This window comes from Dama dama, chromosome 16 (genome assembly GCF_033118175.1).
Source record: "Dama dama isolate Ldn47 chromosome 16, ASM3311817v1, whole genome shotgun sequence".
In the NCBI taxonomy this organism is placed as follows: Eukaryota; Metazoa; Chordata; class Mammalia; order Artiodactyla; family Cervidae; genus Dama; species Dama dama.
In genome coordinates this window covers 122,629-128,628 of record NC_083696.1, presented here as the reverse complement: position 1 = coordinate 128,628, position 6,000 = coordinate 122,629, and positions in this window count along the sequence as shown.

Below are 6,000 nucleotides of genomic sequence, written 5' to 3'. Positions count from 1 at the left end.
GGAAGGTGAGCCCAGGCTATGTAATGTGTCAGGCTTTGTAACCAGTCGCTGACAGAGCCAGGTCTTGGCTCCAGACTTCCTGGCTTTAAAACCAGCACTCTCCTCCATCCCTGGTTAATTTATAATCAGAATCTGCTCTGTGGGCCAGACCCCGGAGCAGGCTCACACAGCCAGGACTCCTGGTCTATCACTACCCGGATCTGTAAGAAAAAAGTTTCCCAAAATGAATGAACTTCCTTCCAAAGTACAATAAATTATCAAACTCTCTATTATCTCAGGAAGTATATCTTTGTACAGGTAATCTATTATTTACCTTCTTGTTTAATTAATATCCAGTTCTTAGTCATCAGTTTTAGAAACTTCCTAATCCCTTTGATTCAGAGGGGGATGCAATGTTGCTTAAGATACCGGCTTTCACTGTGTCCCAGAAGGTCACTCGTCCTGTGCTACCCAGGGTGAAGGTGCCAAGCCATTGCCTTTCTTCCAACTGCCCCTTCATTACTTGGCACAGCCATGGACAAAATAGTTAGGTTACCTAATACAGATCTTTAGGTTCCTTAACCTTCATCTGCTCCTTCAGAACAAGTTCATGTAACATGCAAACTGTCAGTCGATTATGTGAAATCATATTTATTGAAAATTAACATCTGCACAAAGCCTATCTATCTTTATAGAGAGAATTATAAGCATGTGACCACAATTTGACACCGATGTTTTCTTCTTCTCAGGTTAAAATGTCATTATTTGAAGTATTAAACTCAAGATGAAGCACACTAGGTTCTTGTTAAGAAAGAACAATTGGGTCACTTTATCATCTCAACTGGCTTCCAGTCATACTCCTGAGGAGTGGTGTGTTCGCTTCGCTGCCTATTGGGCAGCTGGGGATAATGTTCCCGCTCTGGATGTCCTGAGAGCCTCCAGCACACGTGGGCCCATCTCCCCAGCCTCACTCCTGCTGGGGAGCAAGGAGGAGCCGGTCCCCAGAGCCTTCCCGGCCACAGGACCTGGAGCTTTCTGCTCCGGGACCAGTGACTCAGCTGCCTCTTTTGCACCAGGAAGTTTCTGCTCCCTTTGTTCCTTCTTTTCTGATGAACTCAAAGCTGCCTCGAGTGATTATAAGAAAGAGGTTGGAAAACTAGTGACCATAGAGGTTGGAGAAAAAGGTGACCATAGCGATTCAGACTGGTGACTGTGCAGTGAGAGAAAACTTAAGGGGAAGTTTTAACAGGAATGTGTTCTCCTTATTGTTGAAGCAGGTTTCTGGAAACAGGATATTGATCCTTTTTTGTGTGATTTTCTATGAAAATCACAAGAGGAAATAGGCTTAAATTAAAGCAGAGGTATTTTAGTAGCCTAAGAGAAAGAATGTTCATCTTTTCATAACTGACATGGTTACAATGATGTCTTGCTCTGCAGCAAGGAGAGGAGAGGACCTGTAGAAAACATAGCTCCTGATGGATAACAAGAAAGGAAAAAATGTATTATCTTTTCAGATCTTTCAGTATTAAACAGGTTTTTATACTGAATGATTTTGTTCTTTCTGAACAAAGCCTGGGTCAGAGTTCTGCACAACATTGATGCTTTGTGACACACGCTGCAAGCACAAATCTTGCTTTCCAGTAAGTTCAAGAAGTTACATGGTAACCAAAATCGAATGGCTTTCTTTAGTGTAGATGTTTAAAGTGCTATTGTGAAATCTTAGTCACAAAAAGATAAATTAAGAGGCTATTTCCCAAACTTTCCTCATGACAAAACCTGTTTCCCTGGGCATTTTTATGAATATCTTCTTCAACAATTCTGTAGTCCACTCGGGAAAACAATTTTCTTCCTGGAGTTGGGGGCTAAAGTAAAAAGTCCCTTTTAAAATATGACTTTAATTTACAGTCCCCCAAGTTAGAATACTCTAATTTATTTAAGAACCCACTGTTTTGTCACTTTCCTAACCAGAAACATTTGGTGAGCCTGTCTCCCAACATTTCAAACCTCACCACTGCCTGGCCTCAAGGCCCTCCCTAAGCTTGCCACATTTAACCATCACTGCTCCCCACAGCCTGCCCAGGGCCCCCTTCTCCTGGGTCAGGTTCACTATGTAGGAAACACTGACCTCTGCAACTAGCAAAGCAGGCATCAGACAAAGTTCAGAGCAAGTCAAATGGAAGTTAGTAGGAAAAAAATTGCATATAGTGACTGCAATTTGAGAAAATGCCTTAGTAAAATTCAAGAACTCTGTGTAATTATTAGTGAAACCCCTGGACAGGAGCAAGTTGCAGCAGAGACACACAGGGCGATGGCTACGACACACACAGAAGGGTTTTCTGTGTCTGGAAGGAACAAACCGGTGTAATGTCTCCAGCTGCCCTGAAAGAGCAAAGCAGAGCATGGGGAAGACAGAATTACTGTCTGACAGCGGCGCCTACGTGTGTCCTCCGGCATGCAAACCCTGTAACCGGGCGGCGTGTATCCTTCTCACTGCGAGTGCTCTCAGATATTCTCAACAAAGCCTATAATCGTCCTCGTAAATTCCCAAGCTAAAGAGTTAGTCTTGGGGTGTATGTAACACCTGGACTGCATGTGACTCTGACTTCTATAGTAAAAATGTCTCATCCAAAATGAATAGAGTGAGGTCAGCACTTCTTTGTTACAGAATTGTCTCCACTAGGCTTTCTTCTGTCTGCTTATGCGTCGTATCCTGCTCCCATCGCCATGGGCTCACAGAATGCTGGCTGGAACCTCAGGAGTCTGATCTTCTGGATAAGCTAATACAGCTGTGAAGTTGATGAACACCTTCCGTTTGCATTTTCAAAATACTGAAACAGTTTATAGTTCCCTTGTGTCCCTTTCGAGGATCTCAAACATCCTGGCATCTGGCTGTGGTGAACCCGCAGCAGGCACCTGCCCCTCCCGCGGCGTCACACGCCCCACTTCGGGCCAGCAGCCCGCAGAAACTCCTTTCCCTGCCTTGCTGTTTGTATTGTTTCTTCCTGCTTTTCCCCAGCTCTCTGCCTCCTTCCTCAGATTTTTATCCACAGAAGAGGTAAAGTTTATTTAACTTTATTTGTGTAACTTTAAGACCTGTGTAGGAAAATAGTTGATTGTTGACAGGGTTTTGACATTCTTGACAAGCCTTTACAAGAGGAATGAGTCACATAGAGCTTAGCGAATATCAGCCTGCCAGTGTGTGATCAAAGAGCAGAATTTGGATTTTTGTTTTATACTAAGTAACTGTTTCAAGGAAGTCTTTCTGTGAATTTTTGTTGAGGAAATTTTTTATCCTGAAAATGAGAAAACCAATATAAGCAACGTCACTCTTGAGACCTATGCTTTATTCACAGGTCAAAATAGTAAAGGTGAACAGAGCTGATGTATCACCTAGGTCAAATTCCTCATCTTACAAATGGTGAACTGAGCCGAGTAAAAGTTAGCTAACCCACATAGAGATACACACTTGGTTTGAACTGGTAGTGTGACTAGAGTGACCATCCAAACTAAGGTATTTTTAAAGTAAAGGAGCAATATTAACAAGTATGTCAGAATAGTATGTATAAACTGGAACTGTTCCAGGCAAACAAAGATCCATGGTCCCCCTAACTACAATCAGATCTTCTGCATCTTATACTCAGCCCACCTTAACACTGATCAGTACAAAGAGTAAGAAGCACTTTGGTGCAATGGTTTTACTGAAAATAAAAGCAGCCTTTGATGGAGAAAATAATTGATATTTTGTTTCACAAACTCATTTTGAAAAAATTATTTTAAAGTTTATGCAATGAATTATAATAAATACTGACTCTATCTTCATTAGCATTACGCTAAAATAATTTTGCATTATTAAAACTAGAATGCAACAAAGCACTTTATAAAATGACTTAATAATGTCATTTTTCAAATTCCTTAGCTTGAATAAAAGAAGGCAAAGAACCCATTCATCAAATATTTATATTTAGTAACTTTGAAAATTATAATTTAGCTTTCATATTAGATTCAGGGATTGGCCATTATCTGTATGTGGAAACATATGTCAAGGTTTGTAAACAAAAATACTGCAATTAAACTTCTGATTATAGAATGAAGTTAAAGCATGAAAATATGTTATAAAAATCTGAGTGATGCATTTTAATAAGCATTTAAAGAAGTCACTGAAAAGCAGAGATGTCAATAATTGACCAACAAAATACATATACAAATCAATTGACAAACTTTTTTAAGGTTTTTTTTTTTCTTAATGTGGACCATTTTTAAAGCTTTTATTGAATTTGTTACATATTGCTTCTGTTTTATGTTTTGGGTTTTTCACCAAGAGGCATGTGGCATCTTAGCTCCCTTACCAGGAATTGAATCCACACCCTCGGCATTGGAAGGCAAAGTGCTAACCACTGGACTGTCAGCGAAGTCCCAGCTGGCAAACTTCTATTGGTTACCTACTTGCAGACACTATGCTAGTTAGGGATTCAATTATGGAAAAATAAAGGTTCTGGTCTTGAGGAACCTACATAATGTGATTAGGAAACACTGCATAAAGTTTAAAAAACAGTACTTCTTTATCGACTACGCCAAAGCCTTTGACTGTGTGGATCACCACAAACTGTGGAAAATTCTTAAAGAAATGGGAATACCAGACCACCTGACCTGCCTCCTGAATGTATGCAGGTCAAGAAGCAACAGTTAGAACTGGACATGGAACAACAGACTGGTTCCAAATTGGGAAAGGAGAATATTGAGGCTGTATATTGTTACCCTGCTTATTTAACTTGTATGCAGAGTACATCATGAGAAACACTGGTCTGGAGGAAGCACAAGCTGGAATCAAGATTGCTGGGAGAAATATCAATAACCTCAGATATGCAGATGACCACCACCCTTATGGCAGAAAGTGAAGAAGAACTAAAGAGCCTCTTGATGAAAGTGAAAGAGAAGAGTGAAAAAGTTGACTTAAAACTCAACATTCAGAAAACGAAGATCATGGCATCTGGTCCCATCACTTCATGGCAAATAGATGCGGAAACATGGAAACAGTGACAGACTTTATTTTCTTGGGCTCCAAAATCACTGCAATTGGTGACTACAGCCATGAAATTAAAAGGCGCTTGCTCCTTGGAAGAAAAGCTATGACCAACCTAGATAGCATATTAAAAAGCAGAGACATTACAAAGGTCCATCTAGTCAAGGCTATGGTTTTTCCAGTGGTCATGTGTGGATGAGAGAGTTGGACCATAAAGAAAGCTGAGAGCTGAAGATTGATGCTTTTGAACTGTGGTGTTGGAGAGAAGACTCTTGAGAGTCCCTTGGATTGCAAGGAGATCAAACCAGTCCATCCTAAAGGAAATCAGTCCTGAACATTCATTGGAAGGACTGATGCTGAAGCTTAAGATCCAATACTTTGGCCACCTTATGTGAAGAACTGACTTATTTGAAAAGACCCTGATGCCGGGAAAGATTGAAGGCAGGAGGAGAAGGGGACGACAGAGGATGAGGTGGTTGGATGGCATCACCAACTCAATGGACATGAGTTTGTGTAAACTCCAAGAGTTGGTGATGGACAGAGAGACCTGGCGTGCTGCAGTCCACGGGGTTGCAAAGAGTCGGACACGACTGGGTGAACTGAACTGAACTGACAGCACCAGGCAGAGTCTGAACTCCTATCAAGTTTCCTGGGAGTAGGGCTGCCCAAGTATCAACTTGGAGGCTTTAGGCTAAACCAGGCAGTGGTTTGGAATCAGTGTATCCTTGCCCTATAAGTTTATGCATCTAGGTGCCATGGGCAGTACTGTTTGTTTTGTTTTCATTTCTATGTTACATTTAGAATGGGAAAAATAAGCCTTAAGAATAATAAGTGAAAGTCACTCAGTCATGCCCAACTCTTTGCGACCCCATGGACTATACGATCCATGGAATTCTCCAGGCCAGAATACTGAATACTGGAGTGGGTAGACTTTCCCTTCTCCAGGGGATCTTCCCAACCCAGGGGTCGAACCCAGGTCTCCTGCATTGCAGGCAGATTCT